This window comes from Hesperophylax consimilis, chromosome 14 (genome assembly GCF_061612785.1).
Source record: "Hesperophylax consimilis isolate HC1 chromosome 14, BYU_Hcon_1.0, whole genome shotgun sequence".
In the NCBI taxonomy this organism is placed as follows: Eukaryota; Metazoa; Arthropoda; class Insecta; order Trichoptera; family Limnephilidae; genus Hesperophylax; species Hesperophylax consimilis.
Window position 1 is genome coordinate 21,653,958 of NC_142849.1, and position 22,228 is coordinate 21,676,185.

General features: G+C 32.7%; 1 non-coding gene across 1 annotated transcript; it reads left to right on the plus strand.

The window, feature by feature from the left end:
• Window positions 1–21,744: 21,744 nt before the first annotated feature.
• Window positions 21,745–21,816, plus strand: TRNAM-CAU (transfer RNA methionine (anticodon CAU)). Its single transcript has one exon. It is a non-coding gene; the product is annotated as a tRNA-Met (tRNA).
• The last annotated feature ends 412 nt before the right edge of the window (window positions 21,817–22,228 follow it).

The following is a 22,228-nucleotide window of genomic DNA, read 5'->3' on the forward strand; positions in this document are numbered from 1 at the left end:
CTGTGTCCATACGTTCTCTAGGAGTACAATACAAAGTTAAGGCATTTAAAAAAACTGGCGCCACATAAGAATAAACAAAGATTAACAGCTGATATGACCCCCCACTACCTAGTGTCAACGGCTGATAAAAGCATTCCAAATTGTCTGCTATGACGTCATTATTTCTATGCTCTCTATTGCATTTGGGAGATCACTAAGCTTACAAGAGGACCAGGAGATCAGAATCCTTACATATTGTATTAAATGTTCATACATCAGTACTTATAATAGTTTACCTGATAATTATCTTTTAGCAGCATTGGTGAACGGTAAAGCTATGCATGTAAGTTACGCCTAAGGCTACTAGTGTACTTAAGTCATCACCCCGTAAAGGAGATCACGTCGACTTATCGACCCTTGCTTTACAAGGCTCAAACTTTGTATAACTAAGTTCTGAGTAGTTAAATCCTTTAAACAAATTAATGGTAATGTGCTTTATCTGTCGAAGGTTGCAATTGTGTTATTAAAATCAACATATTACCTGTGCTAGAGCAACCGAATATTAGAACAGAATCTTCAGAATATGTAATTCCACAACTTCCTTCTGTTCTCAAGATAGCACGCTAGAGATTCCGATTAATTAATTTAGTTAAATTATTATAATTAATAATTGGTGAAAAATTTTATTCCTTGTAGTTAAAATAATTCTCCCGTACATACAAAAAAAATGAATTTGAAATAACTTTGTTTGGATATCACTTTATTGAGTAAACAACATAATATATAAACCAACCGGTTTCGGTTCATATTAAACATAAACTAACTAACTAACTAACCATCATGCCGTTTCCCCGCAAGGGTAGGCAGAGATGACGGACCGCCAAACAACTCGCTCTTGGCACACACTTCTTGCCTCATTCACATTAATACATCGTCTCATACATACTCTTCTATTATTCTGACTCTTGACATGGCCCGACTCGAGTATCTCGTTCACTTGATCGTGCCATGTCTTCCTCGGCCTCCCCGACTTCTGCTACCATTCGCATTTGCATCATATATCCTTCTTGCACTCCTTTCTTTGCTCATTCGCTCTACATGCCCAAACCATCTAAGCGTCCCTTTCTTAATCTTCTAACAAAACATACTAAATTACTAATGGTTTATGCATTAAGTCACATTAAACTCAACATAATAAAAGGGTATCAAAACGAAGTTATTTTATTAAAATTATAATAAATTATGTGCACCCACAAAGTGATTGTTCATGTAAAAGTTTCATAAAAAAATAATTGAGAAAGCATATAGCGAAGTCCTGTATTAACTGACCGTTTTACATTTCATCTGTCTGTAAATTTGATTGTGCGTATCGTTACCATTTTCTAAAATTTTCTGCATCCATTTTAAGATTGAAGCAATCCTACTTTGATTAGATGGCTAATTTTGACTAGGTGGATATACGATTTCAGAAGAAATTTTGATTTAAATATTTAAAGGTATAATAAGAAACATAGTTATGTTTTGTACGCGAGGTCTACTAACTGCCTACCTAACTACTAGTGTATTATGTATATCGTTCAATTCAAATTTTATTTTATTATTTTCTTTCAATAAACAGCCCTTCTATGATCATAAGAGACGATGTAAGCCGCTTTGTTTTCTGACATCCTTGATCGAGAGCCATTTAAAAGACTTCAACAAAGCATTAAGATTCTACGCTCTTAGCCATTACCTTTGTGAATCGAAATAATTTTTTATCCATAAGTAACAAATATTGGCATGTTTCAATAAACGTAAAAACACGCAATAACATAAGAAGTATTTAATAAGATAATATTTAATCAAATGAAAGCCGTCTATGAAAGAAATATATTTATTAGGTATATCGTTTGATTTTTATTTTTTATTTGTTTGCCAAAATTATGAAAGACAAATACGGACGTCACTTACCCTGCGAAGATATGTTAGGATTTTAGATATTCTAATAAATACTAATATTGGTTGTAGTGTAATGATTGTTAAAATACTGTTAGCGTGCAAAATACTGTAATACTGTCAATTTAAATACTTTTATCAAAATATTCCCCTTCTTGATGAAAAAAACTTCAATTAGGTACAATAAATAAATACTAGCAGTTAAAAACCCGCTCCGCGGGTTTTTTTCTGCTAGGCCCTGCGGGCGGCACTTGCTTGGGCTTCGCCCAGTTTAAGTGATACTAACAACAGTTACATTTAATAGGTAGATATTAGGTCATTCACAGTGAGAGGGTGAGTATATATTGTTAAAACACGGAACAGGAAGGCGTTTAGGCATAATAAGAATGACAGTTGTTCGGGTAAAACTTTACCTTTCCCGAATAATTGCCTAAATGGCTAAAGGTAAATTAATATAGGTAAATATTCGGAATCGCTGGACACGGAAAATAGGAAATATTTTTAAATAATACCTTCTGATTTACCTTAATTACTATAAAAGGAATCGAACAGCATTTGGGAAAATTTTAATTTTAGCTTTTTAATTTTTAATTACGTAAAACGAAAATTCGCTTTCGCTGTATGGGATGACAGCCTGAATAATTTCTGTTGATAACATTTTCTTTTGTCGGTATTCCTGAAATGAGCGGCTAGAGACAATTGAAAAACGTAAATTAAAAAAATATAATGTAATACAATATTCCGGCAAAATAGTGCCTACTTAGCACAAATTATTTATTTGACTATTATTTTATTTAACCTCACCTATAATAATCCAACCTAACCTATGTCCTAACCTAACCTATAAAAATCTAACCTGACCTAAGCTTACCTCACCTATAATAATCCAACCTAACCTAACCTATATCCTAACCTAACCTATAATAATCCAATCTAGCCTAACCTAACCTAACCTAACCGAACCAATCCTAACCTAACCTAACCTATACAAATCCAACCTAACCTATAATAACCCAACCTAACCTAACCCATAATAACCCAAACTAACGTTACCTAACCTAACATAACCTGACTTATCCTAACCTATAATAATCCAACTTAATCTAACCTTACCTATAAACTAACTTGAACTATACTAATCCAACCTAATCTAACCCAACCTAGCATAACCCAACCTAACCTATCCTAACCTATAATAACATTTTTTTAAAATATTTCCTTACTTGTAAAAGAAACCAAAATACCAAAATAATATTTGCATAGAGTAAATTATGGTAAAAATTCTGGACACTCATATCAGGAATACCAAAAAAAGAAAATGTCATCAATAGAAATTATTCCGGCTGTCATCCAATACAACGAAAGCAAATTTTAATTTTACGTAATTAAAAATTAAAATGCTAAAATTCAAAAATTCCTGAATGCATTCAGATTCCTTCTATATTAATTAAGGTAAATCCGAAGGTTTTACTTAAAAATATTTCGTATTATCCTTGTCCAGCGTTTCCAAATAATACCTTAATATATATTATATAAATATTTATACCTGGCAAAATGATTGTTTTATTATACATATAAGTACATGTCAGATTAGAGATTTGTTGGCTAATTTTACAATCAACGAAGCGTTTCTATCTTCCGATTGTGTTTCATGTTATTTTATTGGGTTGGCAGTGCCTATACTTTCGCGTATATCATATCCGTGTTCTGTCAAAATAATGCGAAATTATTATTTACGTAAATAATATTAAATATCAATATTTTTCAAAATCGTACATGCAAAGAGTTGTTGTTTATTGTCATCAAGTTGAATCAAATGTTTGTTTTATTTGTAAATGCGTATTAAAACGGTAGTTTCACGTAAATAATTACCGTTGTTTGAATAAATGAAGTTGTACGTATTTGTATATCGCTCTTATGCGCTCTGTCGGCCAATAGAGAAACTACCCCAGCGGCCGGTAAAGGAGGGATTGACACTTTTAAGGAACCTTGGAATGTTTGATTCTTCAAATATATAAAATGTAAATGTGGATAATTTTTACTGTGACGTATTTAATCCAATGGATTGTGAACTTTCTAAAACATATTTTCTTCGATATTATCCAAAAATTATATAAGCAGAAACGATGTTTTTGAAGAAATCTGGTGATCCTATTTTAGTATGAATTTGGGTCTTAATTTTCAAGTTAGCGGAATTTAACCAAAACAAATTATTTGAATTCGACCAATCAGAGGGCCCAGACCATCCAGACGATCGCATAATAATATTATAGAAGATGCCATTGCAAAGTTTAAATAAACTTCCAGTAGAAATCTTTTTATTTTGGATATTTAAATATTCGCGCCAGCCCCTTGGTTCGTTCTTTCACCGCCAGAGGAGCGCTCTGTCGGCTATCTATTGATGCAGTGCGTATCGGCCATGTTGAATGAACGCGTGCTTTTTTCGTCAAACGTCAAACGTAATCACGTAATTGTGGATAATTTTCACTGTAATGTAATTAATCCAATGGATCATGAACTTTCTAAAACATATTTTCTTCGATATTATCCAAAAATTGTATGAGCAGAAACGATATTTTTGAAGAAATATCGTATTACATGTGGCGATTCTATTTCAGTATGAAATCGTGTCTTAATTTTTAAAGTCTAATTTTTTTTTAAAGTAAATTTATTTAAACACAATTTGAATTTGACCAATTTGACCATTTTGGGCCTACAACGTCCAGACGCTGGGACAATAATACTATTAGATAATGAAATTGGTGTACTAAATATATCAACTTCTTATTTGGAGTATTCGTTTCCTAGTTGTTGAATCCGTCGAATAGGAGTGTGATATTGGGACGTTCATATAGAATTCCTACAATAATATGGTAAGTACTGTCTTGTAACTGACCTTTTTGGAGTATGAAAAGAGATGGTATATAATAAATCAGGGGTATCAAACATTGAATTAATGATTTTATACAAACAGGTTAAATCAGAAATGATTCTACGATCAGATAATTTTATTAAATTTAATTAACAAAGTACGTTATCGTAATTAAGGCATTCTCTAGGAATGCCCATTTTAAAATTTACGTATCTTAAAAATTTATTTTGGATTCTTATTGTGAATGTACCTCATAATTTGGGGACCAAACCGTGGAATTTTATTCTACATGATTCTTTACTAGTGACATTATATAATGTTTTTACAGTTTTGACATTATTGAAATCACTAGATACCCTTAGGATAAATCCCAACATTTACAAAGCTTTATTGGTTACTATTTCGATATGCTTGATAAAGTTGAGTTTCGTGTCAAACCAAATACCTAAGTTAATTAATTTCCGAGACAGATACTAACGACATATTTTTAATGGAATAATCAAAAAATATTGGATTCTTATTTCGATAAAACCTCATAATTTGACTTTTGCTTATGTTAAGTGTCAAGCGGGGTTATCACGACACCATATAAAAAATCTTGACAAGTTATTTGACAATATAATACAATACATTAAATCTGTTCAACATCGGTTCTTAAGAGGGATTGCTAGGAGGCTAGGTTTAGAAAAAGGCAAATACTCATATGATGAAATTGAACTAACTCTAAACCTCTCTCCTTTGGAAGTCCGTCGGGAAAGAAATGACCTCATTTGCTTCTTCAAAATTTTAAATGGTATTGAAGATTCACCTACTCTACTACAACTCATTCCCTTCAATATCCCCCCGCAAAGACTCAGAAATAATGAACTGCTCTTCCTCAACCATCATTCGACAAATTATGGATATTATTCACCATTGTCCAGGATGTGTAGACTGGTCAACTCAAGTCAAAACCGTAACTTTTTTGGGATAAGTCTGCATGATTTTCGCCAGTCGCTAAACAAGTGAAGGAATATTATAAGTGTCCTGTGGTCCTGACCCACGGCGTATTCTTGAATTGATTCGACTTGTCACTTTATTTTCTTATATTATATCTACCATATGTCTTTGCTTTCATGTACCTTTGTCTACTCATGTATTTTTTATTTTACTTTATTCGTGTTATTATTTTGTAATTTGGACGATGACCGTTAATAAATAAATAAATAAATATATGGCAATCGTTAATGTTTCTGATTGCTTTGAATAATTTCAGGTCTAATGCAAACATTAATACTTGAACATCATTGAAAATATATAACACATCATTAACAAATAATAAAATTAGGATTAGACCTAAAACACCGGTTCCACACTGCTTCAGCTTCATCAGGGCTGATGTTCTTCACAAAAAATAGCTCGGGAAATAAATTAAATAATTTAAAAGGTTTGTCAATACAGAAAGCCGCCAATACCATCAGTAATGTTTCGAAAACTCTATATCACATATAATTTCCAAAAAATTCCACTATATCTTAATCCCTTCTTTTGGCGTTCTGTCTTTTTCTTTTGTATATATCATCCCATTCTGCTATAGTATAAGTTAATCTTTATCTCACTATTTCATTGTTTTTTTTATTAAATTTTATTATTTCTCTCTATTTAACTATCATATATCCAAACTATATGTTTTTTTAAGCGTAACTGGTTTGCGAATAAATTAAAATAAAATTTAGGGTAAAACTAAGTGTATGTTTTATTTAATATAATATTAGATTTTAAAAATTGAGATAAATCAAGAAAAAATCAATAAAGAAGAAAAGAAGAAGAACTTGGAAGTTTTGTGAACAATTGAAGTTAATAAGTATATGCATTGATCGCCTCCGCATGAAATGTTGTCGACTGAATATAATTACCAATCAAGTCAGGTACCCAATAATAATCACTTTAGCAGGAAAAGCAGTAAATCTTGATTAGTAAATTTTATCACACCGTAAAATTATTCATATTGTCAAATCAGAATCAAATACCATTTTTCCTCGCCTTAACCTGCAGAGGGAGAGGAACTGGTGACTGTAACAGGTGCGGGGACGATTAGGAGACGAAGCTTTAAACATCTCGCGAGCTTTGCGGGCGTGGCGCGGGGCACGGGGCATCTTGCAGGGGGGGATTGGAGGCTTGCTGCTAGGGTTTTCAATCCCGCAGGATATGCAGGATTTTCATGTGAGGGATTTGCGGGATTGAAATCAATAACACTGTTCTGATTTGCACGTGCTTGCGATTTGTAGCGAAATGTCCGTTCAGGTGTGAGTCACGGCCTATGTAATCTTTGAGGATGCTTAGGGAGAAAAGAAGAGAATGGCGTGTTATTGCAGGATGGACGAAACTTACAAGCCGGCAAATCGTTCAATAGCCGAGCTGTTGAACTCAAAAAAATATTTATACGTACTATTCCAGTTAACATTAGATATATAAGAACCGTAATAGAAAATGTGTATAATGGTCTAGTAATAAAGATGCAATAATAGTAGGTATATTTGTGTTGAATATAACCTAACTCACTAGGCGAACCTGTATTGAGGCAAAATTTAAATTCACTCCATGTCTATGGTTTTCCAATACATATGGAAAATATAAAACCATTCATTTATTAGAAGGTACCTATACACTACTAATCGTCCACAGTATAATAACGTTGTATGAAATTCGCGAGAATTGGGTGAGTTTACTGGTTACTGCACGACCTGTGTTGAATATCCATTGTTTAGTGACCATTTTAAATTGATTGCAATGTTTTATTTGTCTTGTTTCTTCGGGTAGGTTATTATTTAGTTTAGGCGCAAAATAGCTGAAGTTTCTTTGTCTAAATGTAGTTATTGTTTGGGGCTTTAGAAGGTATTCTTTTATATCGCGATTTTTTGTGACAAAACCAAATTCCCGGGCCCGTTTTGTTCTCTAATCTGCCCCTGCCTCACAGGACCTAAGAGGTTAATTAGTCGCTCAATATTCCTTTAACGACCAGCGTAGCTTTTCCTTTAAGAGCTTTCGAAAGCACCAGTAATTATAATGGATTTTATGACACTTCTTTTCAGTGAGCCATGAGATTTTTTGTTACAGCACTTAAGGGTGGCTAATAGAAATGAAGGTTATGTTTTAAGGGAGGTTTTGATAAGCCTCTCACTGTTACCCCGGCCAATTTTGCAGACAGCCAAACCATAATTAATTATGATTAAGTACTGGATTTTTATGAAGTTGAAAGCAGGTTTTTAGGTGCTAACTGAACAGAGTGAACAGTATGTGAGTAGAAATATGTACATAATATATATCAACAGAACAGGCCCGATATTTATAGGAGCTTTTTTAAGGGCGGTCTGTCCATTATTCATTGTGTTATTTTTACCTACCAACCACAGAATAAATAAAAACACAAGAAGTGCGATGGTAGCGTGTTTCGTGATCCAAAAGTGTGGCCAATCGATACTTGAATTTCCAAATTCTACAAAATTGTACCATTATTATGAATTTCAAATGGATGATAATATACGATATCAAGTAGCATGTTAAATGTAAGGGAGAAATAGCGCGTACTAAATGTTCTAGAACCAATTGGTATTAAGTCAGTGGTGACATTGAAATAACAACTAAGACATATATTAGATACAATGGATCTCAGGGTCAAAAACGTATCAAAATTTGGGTAAAAGGGCTTCCTATGCTATGGTAATAAACTGAACAACAAAATCACACTCTCACAACTATATCACAATTTTTAAATCTCAAGTTAACAGCCGGATACAAAACATAGGGAGATTAGAAATAGAAAATATATTGACACCAAATGCAGACTGAATTTGAAACCACTTAAAAACAATATGTAATATGTTTATAATTCTTTCAAAAAAATACTAAATATTTGAATAATTACTTCATATTATCCGCACTACTAAATTTAATAATATATAAATGAAATCCTCAACACGGGAGATCCCGGAGACGATTTCATTATCTCTATTTATTACAAAAAAGGAAGATAATAAAATACTTACTGTTATTATTATTGGTTTTCGATCAAATCTACGTAGAAGGCATTTGTAGGGTTTATCATTTAATCTTTATTGTTCATATTCATTTTTCTTTATACAGTGCATTGCTTTGCGAATTTTTCGACCACTATGCTAGGCATGAAGTACAATAAAGTACATTAAAAAATATATCAAACATGAAATATGGAAGAATTTAAAGAAATATTGAAAGCATACAATATAAAAGTAAATAAGAAGTACATAATTTATAGTATTAATATATCAAATCAATGTAAGTACGTACTGTGATGAAAGGCTTTAAATCACAGTGAAAAAAAACAGATAAACCATAGCTGCAAGAAAATATGCAAATTATTTATGAAAACGGACATGCTAACGACATCTGGCGGAGAAAGAATTGATCCAGCTTGCTTGCAGTAGACACCTGTAATAGTTGAAATTAAATCAAGGTTCCGGGACGAAAGCAGAGAGGTCGTAAAATCGTCTAGGACGACTGGTACTTCCCCTTTCCTAGGCCTATAAATAAAAAAATATTGAATTTTGTCAACCAATAGATCTGAACAAAGAGCTATAAAATTTTGAGTAACCAATCAGTGAACGGGGAGGCGTACACCAAATACAGACAAAGGAATAAACTTTGGATCGGGCAATAAAAAAAAGATAATTAACGACATTTCGATTCTCACAGAAATTAGAGGTGAACGCACTTTAGGGTCAACATCGACTTTCAAGGTGACAAACTCCTGGGAATGTTTACAATAACTGAGGCATTTATGGGGTATCGAACCGTTGAAATCGAGTGCTTTGAAGATTTTACAAATTGAAAAACACACGCACGAAAATGCAATGGAAAATTTATAAACGTGATAGTATAAAAAAGGGACGGGAAAAGCGAAGGAAAGTTACTGGCGGAATTTCAACTGTAGTGCAATTATTTATGATAGAAGGAGGGTGTCATGTTCGATAAAAATCGTACTAAAGAGAGGAGTGAGTGTTGGAAACAATGGAAATTAATCGTTATCAATTTAAGATGAAACGGACATATTGGTAAATCAATCTTGAATGAAAATCTCGCAAAAAAAATAGACATTTTAGAAAAGTGCGGCGACCGAATGGAAGGAAAATACAGAGATTTTAGCTGCTACGAAGGTCCTAGGGACGTGAAAATCGAGTATCAGAAGAAGACAGTAAAACTAAACATATAGCGATAGATTAAATTCAGGAAACGTAGGCATTTTTCATGATTATTAGGTTAGATATATATTAGAGTTACCCAATATTACGGAGGGATCGAAACAAGATAAAAGGTTGGCGGTCTCATGTATATTTTGAAGGATAAACAATCGGAATTTGAACATGATTTTTATTTACGTTAAGGTAATAAACGATTAGAAAAGCGATTAACTTTAACGTTGGTCTTATGAAGTATTTAGATTAGTCAAAAGAGATTAAAATTAATAGGTTTGAAATTAAACTAAATTTACGAGTCTAGTACCAAAATTTTAAACATAAACAGATGTCAATGCATATGTTTTATGTGAATTCTGGTATGAGAAAGATAGAAAATTGGGCGGAGATTGGGTCAGGCAATAAAAATGACAGATATCCCAGAGTCTAATTAGGTATATCTCCCATAGAAGTGTGGAAATCTATATATTAATTAATAATAAATGAAGTATGAAATTTCCCAGCAGACCACACACATCGGGAAAAGTGGAGAAAAGATAAAAGGAAGGGTAAAGAACGGAGATAAAGAATAATCCAAGTGGAAAAAAGTGATACAATTCAAATTTATCCGTGAAATAAATAAATACGACTTGGAAAATGAGTAATTATAAGAGTTATGAGAAATGACATAAGAATCAAGAAGAATTTGTGCAAGAAAACGTCGCGGATAAAAATAAAATTCAAAGATAAAGGAAAAACTCAAATCTGCGTCATGGAGATAGAAAGTACGGGTGGAAATGGAAAAGCTCATATAAGTAACAATAAAATTAAGTAGAATTTAAACAAATCGAAATTCAAAAATGCGTAGTAAAGATTTCGACATGGATTTAAACAATTTTCGCACGAGATGCATAAAATTGAGATCTGTATATATGTTATTGAGGACGGACCTATCGCGAATTGAGAAAAAAAGGAACGCAAAATCATGAGATTTTAACTACATTTTTGTATGAACAGAGGACAAAGGGAGCTTGGGCGATTAACACAGACTTACCCGATTCGGACCCTATCGATTTAGAGTCGTGAGATAAAAACTAACTACCGCCCAGAGCCGGAAAGCAGAACATCTTATGGAAGCACAATCGATATTGATGGGAGGGATGTTCGGATTTACGAGTTGATAGGAGATAGAATTAAGCATCAAGAGAAATTCAGATACGTCTTTTGGAACCTGAGAGGGGTATAAAAGATGGAACACATCAGTCAGGAGACAGTCGCGCCGAGGATTTGAAAAGTTGTTACGTGGCAGTACTACGTCTATTGGTAAAATTCTAGTGAAATAATCTAAGTGTTAAATTCTGAACAAGTACCTGGACTTAGAAAGTTTTGTAAAAAGTCTTAAATTCAGTTTCTAAATTCTGAAAACCCCACCAGTGAAGTTTTGTTAAATCAGTTTAATTTGGTTAAACAGTGAAAATAAATATAATTTAAACTCAGTGCTTAAAAGTGTTAAGTGAAGTGCAGAAAGTGATTACGGAATTAAGAATTTAATTAAAATTTAAAAATAATTATTTCATTCAAAGTGAAAACATTCAAATTAAATTTAAGAGTTTGTTATCGTTAAATTAAAGTGGATGTGCTCGTGAATTGATATTTAAAAATAGATTATAATTTTGTTTAAAATTATTAATAGTAAATACTCCATCTTAGGTTAAAAGAAACACAAAAACAAAAAAAAAGGATTCGATAATAATAAACGTTAAACCTTTGTTCTAAAATTAATAATAAGAGGAAAAAAATTTAATTTATTAAGAAGTTAATTAAAAGTTTGCACAATTCGGAATAAATTTTCTTATCAATTTATATAAAAAGAAATTTAGAATTAATAAATTGTTCAATTAAAATCCATCGTGCGTATAGCGACAGTGTTAAAAGTGTTTGTCGTTTTAACCGGAATTTTAATCATCAGTCTATCATTTCGAAAAAGAATTTGAAACAGCTATCATTCAAAAGCCTAAACTAGAAAGGTGTTATTAAATCAACGGGTTTTCTGGATTAGGATTTCGTTCGGAAGAAAAATTAAATATCAGCTAATTTATACGATTCAAGCGAGAATAAAATATTAAATAGGAATAAATAGTCGAAAAGATTTATTTTGAAATTAGTTGAAAAATACAATTAATTAGGTAGGATTTCTTCATCAAGGTTGTTGTGTACTACCCGACCGGAAATACCTTGACGTGGGTAAGTTTTCCTTTTATAAATAATTTTCAGGTCCCAGGAGACACAGAAGGGCTGTGAAGTGGAAGTATATCAATTGAATATTAAATTAAAACAACAAAACAAAGAATTACACATTAATATATGTATATTGTATATTTGTATATATATTTATCTATATAAAAGTAAAGTAAAATATTGTATATAAAGAATATATATATGAGTAATGTAATTATATATATGTATTTTATTTATTAATCGAAGCATCGAAATGGTAGCGATTTTTAATACCTACCCGAGGACATATCTATATTATTGAAAAAGAAAATATGTATTTATTAATATTCCAGACTATGTAGAATCATATATTTTATATTTATTTATTAATATATGTACTCTTAGTTAACATATTTTGATAATCGAGATATGTGTACTTATATATGTATATTTATTCTTCAATTAAACCTAGTAAGTTTATTAAATTCGGAAAATGAAAAATAGTTTAACTTCAATAAAGGATTTAAAAATATTTTAATTAATAGTGCACAATAAAAGTAAAGAGGCACAAATGACTTCTAAGGAATTTTAAAATAAACAAATCTCACATTTAGGTTAGTGTGTCAGGAGATGTTTATATTATTTGTTTACAAAACAAAGGATCACTGGAGAATTGGGTCAACCGCATAGTTTGAAAACGACCTTGGCCATAATTAGTTAGTCACAAAGGATTTTATTAATTACCCGAAACAGCTGGAAGATGCGTGTTCTCAAATACTTATCAATCACAAACGACAATTGAGAAATCACGGGTTAGCCAGATTTATATCAAAAAATTACATGAAACATTTGAATACCATTGATTAGATAATCGCACAGTTTTTATTAGTTACCTGAAACAGCTGGAAGCTGCGTGCTTACAAATACCTATCATTCACAATCGACAATTGAAAAATCACGGGTTAGTAGGATTATATCGAATAATTATACGAAACATTTGAATATTATTGATTGGGTGCTCATACAAAACCCCATCAGTTGCCTGAGATATTTGAGGGTCGAGTACTCTCTATTGTGGCAATCAACCACTTGAAACAATTGGAAAATCACGGGATAGGATGAACAAAAATTAATGTTGAACCCTGGAGGTAAAATTTAAAACAAATACAGTTCATCAATAGGAGGCAGTGGTCGCTCCTATAACAAGACCATTAACCAAATCCAATAGAGATGGCGATTCTCTTAAATAAAAACGTCAAAACCAAACAAACAAAAGCCTGGAGTTCGATAGCTCTCCAAAACAAACTATCAAATATGACCTTATTCTACTAGTATTTATTAGTATCACCTTATTAGTACGTATATATTCGGTTACCAGACCTAGAGCTTCGCAGAGTTCTTGGCGCGAGATCCGAGCTCGGAATGCGAGGTAGATAGCCTCGTATTGTGAGTTATAAACCTTTCCCAAACTGTATGTATACATATATTTATTCGTATGTACTGTTTACTGGAGAATGCGGACCTGCATACAGCTTGCATTTTAGGTCTTATAGACCACACTCGCATTTTCTCTTAAACGTGGAATGAGGATTCACGACCCGTAAGTCCACACCAACCGTGAGTATATGATTGTATATAGGACGAAACCGGTTCGCCCTAAGTAAATTGTAGTCCAAGGAGGGGTCGGAATTTGGGGGTATCGGGACTCGAGGGGAAACTTGAATGCAGTACATGATGACGTGGAAGGCTTTTTGGGACGCGATAACTTAGGTATCAATCAAAGAGCCGTGTCAAAGGATTGTGCAAATTTCTTGTTGACTCACGATCATCTCGTTTACTTGCAGGAGGATTTGGAGCCAAATTATGCCAGCAAATGGGCTATTCCGAGTTCGTCAAATATGCAATTAACTAATTACATTAACCTACTAAATCGATCTTTACATGTACCTTATAGCAGCAGAATCAAAAAGGAGTGGCGCCAAACAGACCCAAGAGTTTACCAAAATCAAATTTACTAACAATTAACCATTTGAGTTATATTAAATTACTTGTCCAAATAAACATGTATAATATCTTTTATCAGCGTTTAACTACGACTTTGTTAGGGTGCAGGGAATCAGAATAATTACAATAGGAAAGTTAGCTCATTCAGGGAATTCATTTAAGTCTAGGTTTGCAATGGAAAGACCAATTAAATTGTGAAACTCAACACCTCGATCAGAACCAAGGGGGTTACCACAAAAATGAAGGTAATTAAAATCCTATATCATAAATCAAAAAAATTACACAACGTTTGATGGAATTTAATTACAATATAAATACGGAAATATTTGCGTTCAAGTTCGTAAATAACGTATTAATTAGTCGAGTACATATGTCTATGAAGATATATAGTACAAGAGAGCTTTAAGTAGCTTTCTGTAGATATCAAAGAAAAGGGTCCAATTTTCATGGAGGCTTATGTGTTGTAGGGGAGGAATTTTCCATCCCTGCGAACACATATGCAAAGCCTTAGAGAAAAAATTAAATATCGGTCATAGCCAAGAGAGAAGAAAATTTTTATATTGTTTTAAACAAATAAAAATAAAAGAAAATGGTGAAAAGGCGAAAATATTACAGTACACAGTAAGGAAAAAAGCCAAAATAAACTGTTTTTATTTAAAGTGTGCGAGTTTCAGTGTTTATGTTAAGTACATTAAAATAATTTGAAATAATATATCAAAAGTAAGAAATATACATAGAGCTAAAATTAAAGGCACTACTGCGTACTGATAGCTCTTCGAAACTTGTTCCACTATTAGAACGCGATAAGCGGTGCGTTTGGACTGGATTCGGTAGTTTTTGTTAGATCTTTGGGAGAGTTGGAGGTCAAAAAGCGGAACCTATTTTTTCACTTCATTTCTAATCTAAATATAATACATCAATGAAAATAGAAAAGAATTTAAAAATTTTACAGTATAGAATATAAAGCATAACAAGGAGTAAAGAATTAAAAATAATATTATAAGTTAAAATTTTAAAAAGTACATAAAATCAAAGTGAAAATGAATTACTAGAAAACATCAATGATTACTAGGTACCTGCAAATAAAAAAGGTGACAAACTGTTGATATTTTATATGTGCGAGTTACAGTTTTTATACAAAATTTAAAGAATATTTGAAATATTAAATATAGAAGAATTTAAAGAATATAAAAGTTAAAAAAAGTAAAGAACTTTTAATATTTCATTTATGCGAGTTACATTGACATAGGTAGATACATTATTCTTCAGCAATTTTTGTATAGATATTGTTTGAACTCCGGCTAATAATACTAGAGAGAAAAACTATGGCACAATATTGTTCTGAAGCGACTCTAAAGTACATGAAACATATCAGTGGTAGAATGTTTTTATAGTTAAAGTAATATAATATATAATCTTTCTGCTGTAATAGATGTTATTAAATATTTGTTTATTTATTAATTTTCGGGAAATAGACAGCATAATTTAATTATATAATTCACATAATTATATAATTAAAATAATAATATAAATGACACCATTATATAATTTATCTAATAATATAATTTACATAATTATATAATTTACATAATTATATAATTTACATAATCATATAATAAACATAATTATATATTATATACTCTACATAATTATACAATTTGATCAAAAACCTCGTATCTTTATTATTATATAACTTACAAAATTATATTACTTGATCAAGAACCTTGTAACTTTTTTCCCACTCATGGCATAGTTTTTGTTTCACTTATTTATTTGGGACGGACCAGTTTCGCTTTAGTATGTGATGAAGATGCAGATGCCCATAAAAGGAATATAGTATTGTTGTTGTGTCAACATTATTATATTTATTTGCAATCTCTCGCTTGAAAGACACAATAAGTGACAGTTCTTTTGTTACATTAAATATTTGTGTCACAGTTCTTTTGTTAAATGAAATATTTGTGTCTTTTTCTAAACAATTACTGTCTAAAAAAAGTGTCGCCATTTGCAAGCATTGTTTCGAAGGTGACTTTCATTTGATAGAAAAATAGGATTGGAACTTTTCACTCCAAATTTGAACACGTTTTGTTTTAAAATAATATTAAAACTTCAAAACTTAACAACGTAAATGTTTACCGCAAAAAAAGTCATAACTGTTCCCAACCGCCTGGAGTCATCGCGAATGTGGCGGCTGGTTATGTAAAGAGACTGAGGGGAGGGGAAGAATATGGAGTACAGTAAGAGGAAGGTTGGGTAGTACTCGGTTTTTAGATCTCCTCATCGAATCTGACTAGTGGCCTTTCAGCAGAACGATACTAGTTCATTTAACAACTATTGCAATCAGTGCGAAAATATATTTATTTTGTAGAGAATATTTCTGTTTGGGAGGTGGGTTTTGGTACCGCCACTCTGTAACCATTTATTGGATAACCTACACCTCTGCTGTAGATCATCCCAAGTGATTCGCTACGTTTGGTGGTTTAGGCTGATTTTAGTGTCACGCTCACCGTCAGCGCTCATAGATCAGCGCGTAGCTCGTTTCAGTATCGCACTGACCGCCTTACTGTACAGTCGAAGACCAAAATGCGGAGTGTATTAGTTATTGCTGCTTTGTACTACCTATCCCAAAAAAATAAAAACCGGCGACGACGAAGACTCCATGTTCATCCATTGACTGAGCAGGGAGCCGTTGCTGGAGACTTTGTCTTGTTATATGGCCTGTAACTCGACCTGTATCCACTTCGCGATTCGCCATGACTGTACACGCGATGACGTCTGCTCCGCTCGACACTAGAACGCTCACTGAAAGCAGAGGCGCTCGTGCGATCGTCAGCGCCGACAGCTACGCGGCGCCGACGCGCGACGCGTACGGCCGCGTAGCCATCAGCGCTGACTACCTTGCGCGCTGATAGCTACGCGTCATTCAAAAACGCTTCCTAGAAGTTCATATACCTCGACAATCAGCGCCGACGGTGCGCGTGCGGTCGGCGTGACACTAAAATCAGCCTTAGTGGAGGTGTCCGGGTTCATCGGGTGAGGAGTGTTCAGGATGCGTCTGTCCTCCAGCGTGCTAGATCGGGAGACCCTTTTACCTCTCCAACTGGTCTCTCGGCCTATCGCCTTGCGCCACAGTGGGAGGAATATATTCATATGTCCGTCACTCCTGGACACAATGATCCTAAGATTCCTACCCAACCTTCCCAGAATTTCCTCTCCTTCCTTTCTTTAAAAAATACCCATCACACAGCATCATAAGCCCTGAGGGAAATAATTGCCTAAGGGCCTCCCGTGTGGTGTTAATGTAAAAATGCACATTATTCATTTGTAAATCGTTTTGGCTGCTCAAGTAGGAAGAATTATAAATATAAGACAGTCAATTAAGATGATTTAGCATACATATTTTGTACGAAAAAAGAAAGAGAAGAAGATAAAAAAAAGAAAAAAAAATGGCAAACCAAAGTTTTTTTAGCATACTTAATAATTATGATAATAAATAATAGATACTTACATATACTAAATAATGAAGGATTAAAACATTAAATTCGTCAACAATGAATATTTCGGCTTAAAGCGCTGAAAGCCTCACTCAAAACAAATTAAAAACGAATATCTTTAAAAAGTTGTTAGTTTACATAACCAAGTAATACATCTCAAGGTTGACCATTCTAAAAATCAAAAGTTTTTAAATAATAAAATCATTTCGAAAATTTCATCTAAATTTCACAAGAATATTCATTTTGCTCGGAATTGTGTTAAAGTTTCCCGAATGCCTCCAGTCCTAGCGAGTTCATGTGAACTTGAGAGAGAGCGAGAGGCCTTTCTACCCGGAGGCCATAAAGTAATGAGAATTATTTACCAAGTTTATGCACTGACACCGCCTGGCGGATTATTACGGAAGCTCATTGAATTTCACCAGACCGGGATAATAGTATATTTATATATTTTTTCATGTTATTAAAAATGAAATGGAATATTATTGTTGAATGGGTACTTGGACATGTGCCATTTTTTTAACTCTGAAAAAAATTCTTTTAGGGTAACATGTATGGGTAACATATTTGTCTTTAATATTGTAAAAATATTTAATCTAAATATGTTTTGATTACGTTTAACTTACTGAAGTTTACACATTTCAATGTATAATTATATGTAATATTAACAACACTTATGAAAATAGCTCGAATGTGACTGAGGCAAGGAATGTGTGTCAAGTCCGAGTTGTTTAGTTTGTTTCTCTCTGCCTACCTCTTCGGAAACTGCTTGATGGTTAGTATGTTAGTTAGCTCAATTGGTAGAAAGGCCAATCCCAGTATGACTAGGATCTGGGTTTGATTCCCAGTTATAACAGTTACCTTTTTTTATTTTCTGTTTCTTTATCTCATTTTCATTGCTTGTTGTTGATATTATCTTCTGCATTGATTTTATTTTTGAAACTAAACAGCTTTTAGGCAGCGCTGAGTGGGGTGAAACCTATACCAACACTCTTGCACGGAACGACAATTCATTCGGCCAGCCTCGTGACTCATCGGCTCTTTTCGCCCGGCTACCAAAACTCTGTGTGGTAAATTTGCTTTTAATCTTATTAAAATATCTATTTTCACCATTCAGAATTGAAACGTTGCTCCAAATGGCTTTAGCCGTGTTTAGTGACTAGATCTGAATAGCCAGGTACTTCCCCACCTTCCTCTTTCCCTTCCCCACTTACCTTCAGCCTCACAACATCCCCCAATTGGGAATGCCATAGTCTCACTAGCTCCAGACGGGAGCAGTTGGGACTCTTGTGAGGTTTTCGCTATAAAAAAATATATAAAAAATAAAATATTTTAATAATAATAAAACAGTTGTTATATTTCAAAAATACAAAGATTGTTTTATTTTATTTTTAACCTACCTACTCAATAAAAAAAAATCATTTTCGGTGTTTCACATATGCAACACAATGACAACTACAACACACACAATTACCTAAAGTATGTAGGTATTCCTCACTTGACACAATAACAACTACAACACACACAATTACCTAAAGTATGTAGGTATTCCTCACTTGACACAATGACAACTACAACACACACACAATTACCTAAAGTATGTAGGTATTCCGCACTTGACACAATGACAACTACAACACACACACAATTACCTAAAGTATGTAGGTATTTCTCACTTGACACAATGACAACTACAACACACACACACAATTACCTAAAGTATGTAGGTATTCCTCACTTGACACAATGACAACTACAACACACACATAATTACCTAAAGTATGTAGGTATTCCTCACTTGACACAATGACAACTACAATACACACCATTACCTAAAATAAGCAGGTATTCTTCGCTTGACACAATGACAACTACACACACACACACATAGACTAATGTATGTAGGTATTTTTCACTTGACACAATGACAACTACAACACACACACAAGTACCTAAAGTAAGCAGGTACTCCTCGCTTAACAACTCTCAATGGCTTTATACAATGTGATAATATACAAATTTACAATGTGATAACAGGTGTCCCGTGACAGGACGCATGGCATATGTGAAACAGATGGGTCATCTGTAAACAGTCTAAAAAAACTCAAGTCTAAATTTAAATTCTTTTACAGGTTTCTTTACCTTTTGAACATCACGAGATTTCTCCGAAGGGATAAACAGAGTGGATTGATAGATATTTTAAAATTGTGTCTTTTGTATTTAAACTAGTTATTAAAATTTTATATAAATATTTCTCTTTGTATACCCTTCTGTTCAATCAAAATAATCGATATTTTTTCGAAAATATCGTAAATATGTAAAATAAAAACATTTACATATTCATCATGATGAAGAAATCATTGGTTTCGAAACTTGTAGATTATTTAGATGAAATTGTGGGGTGTACAAAGTGATTTATTTTCATTTAATTAGAATGACAGCGCAAAGTGAATTTGCGATTATTGAAGAAGTAATAATTTGAATATAGAATCATGGAATTATAGAAACATAGAAATATAGATTGGGTACTTTAAAAATAATATGTAGAAGCGTCGTCTGTTTATGAGTTTTCTTTTCCAAATGCGGTTTTTGCTAACGCCTAACGACAGTAATGAATGTAATGACGTGTGACTGCGAAGTATGCGAGTGCTAATAAGTGATAAGTGGTTGCCAGATAGTGAAAACAAATAAAGATAGTGTTAAAACATTACGGGTACCTAGAGGTACTTACCGATGTGAATAAATAGTATAAGTATTGAGAATAAGATAAAGTGGGTAAATATGACACAATGGGTAATATGCCGCACTTAGGAACACGTTAGGCCTCCTAGTTAAAATACCAACTCATAAATGTCTCCAAAAGTCATTGCAGCTTATCAGTAATTGTACATCAAATCACCAAAAATTGTGTGTGATGTAGTTGTAATTGTGAGTTGTAGTTGTAATTGTGTCAAGCGAAGAATACCTGATTACTTTAGGTTATGGTGTGTATTGTAGTTTTCATTGTGTCAAGCGAAAAATACTTGCTTACTTAGGTAACTGTGTGTAATAGTTGTCACTGTGTCAAGTGAATAATACCTGCTTACTTTAGGTTATTTAATTTTGATTATTGACATAAAAGGCGTTGTATTACGATATTGGCTTTTGTTGAATGATTTTTATTTTTGCCATATTTTAGGTTGGTGGTGCCAATTTGGGGGCTTTGGGCCGAGAGCCTGGCTAATATGACATTTTCCCTTTTTTTCATGTTCTTATTTTGATATTACTGTTTCACTTTCGTGGTTAGGTATCCAGTTTGTTTGTGTTAGTTAAAGATAAGTGCTATATTTTACTCTACGACTTGTCGAATATTCATATTGGTAGAGCTAACCGCGCTGAAAAAAATTAGTGCCATATTCACATTCTTGGCCTTAAAATTTGAATTTAGTCTTAAATATGATTTTCATCACAATAAGTTTTACAACCATGTAGAAAAAATCAACGGGTATACCCCATTATTAACAAACGTCATTTAAATTTTACGAAACTGATTTATGTATCGAAAATGGTTATTTAACGGTTGTGTAAAATTTAAAACGCGTTTATTAGGAAGGTATTAGGGGCCACTTATCATAAATACAAATATATCATATTTTTTTAAATGATTTATTTACCAATATTTTATCTTTTTCGTCACTTCATCACATTTTAAAAACTTTCTGGTTTTTGGTTTGTAAAACTGCCTCAAGCTTCCAAATTGTATGTCCCACACTCTCCTCTGGAAGTATGGTGACCCTAAATTAGGTCATATTATGATCTGCAGATCACCCGCAAAGCATATCACATATATACACCGTTGTTATTAGTTTGTCACTGAATTTAGGTCATAATTATGTAAATTTATGTGAAACATTTAATTTCACATTGCTGAATACATATTTTCATTTAACGATAAGGCAATGTTTTTCTATTTGATTATATTTTTATGTCGATTATTCAAAAATACATTTTCATATTTTGAAAATCTGGTAGTTTACCGCTCTAGCATAAGTGTGTTATTTCGACGCCACGTCATCAGAGCAGAGTGGCGCAGCGGAAGCGTGCTGGGCCCATAACCCAGAGGTCCGTGGATCGAAACCACGTTCTGCTAAGATTTATTTTTATTTTTTTAAACAAAACTCGCTTTTATTTTTATTTATATTATTAGTACAGCAGTAGTATTTTTTTATGGGTTAATTTTTTTTAACTAATAAAAAAAACTTTCATTTTTTTTTCATTGTTTTGGGGTAGGTATAATAATAACAATAATTTGCTAATTTATATAGCGCCGTTTTCGTGAGAAATCACCTCAAGGACGCTGTACAAATATATTTCTTAAGTAGTTAATACTGGAACTACTGACTTAAAACTAGTGACTTACCTCAAAGACTTGTATCTAGTGACTCACGACTAACGCCTAAAAGTACTGTCTTACGACTAGGGCCTATTTTACTAAGTACTTTATAATTAATTTATTAATAATTCATATAAAATATTTTATTAGTTATTTCAATCTGAGATTT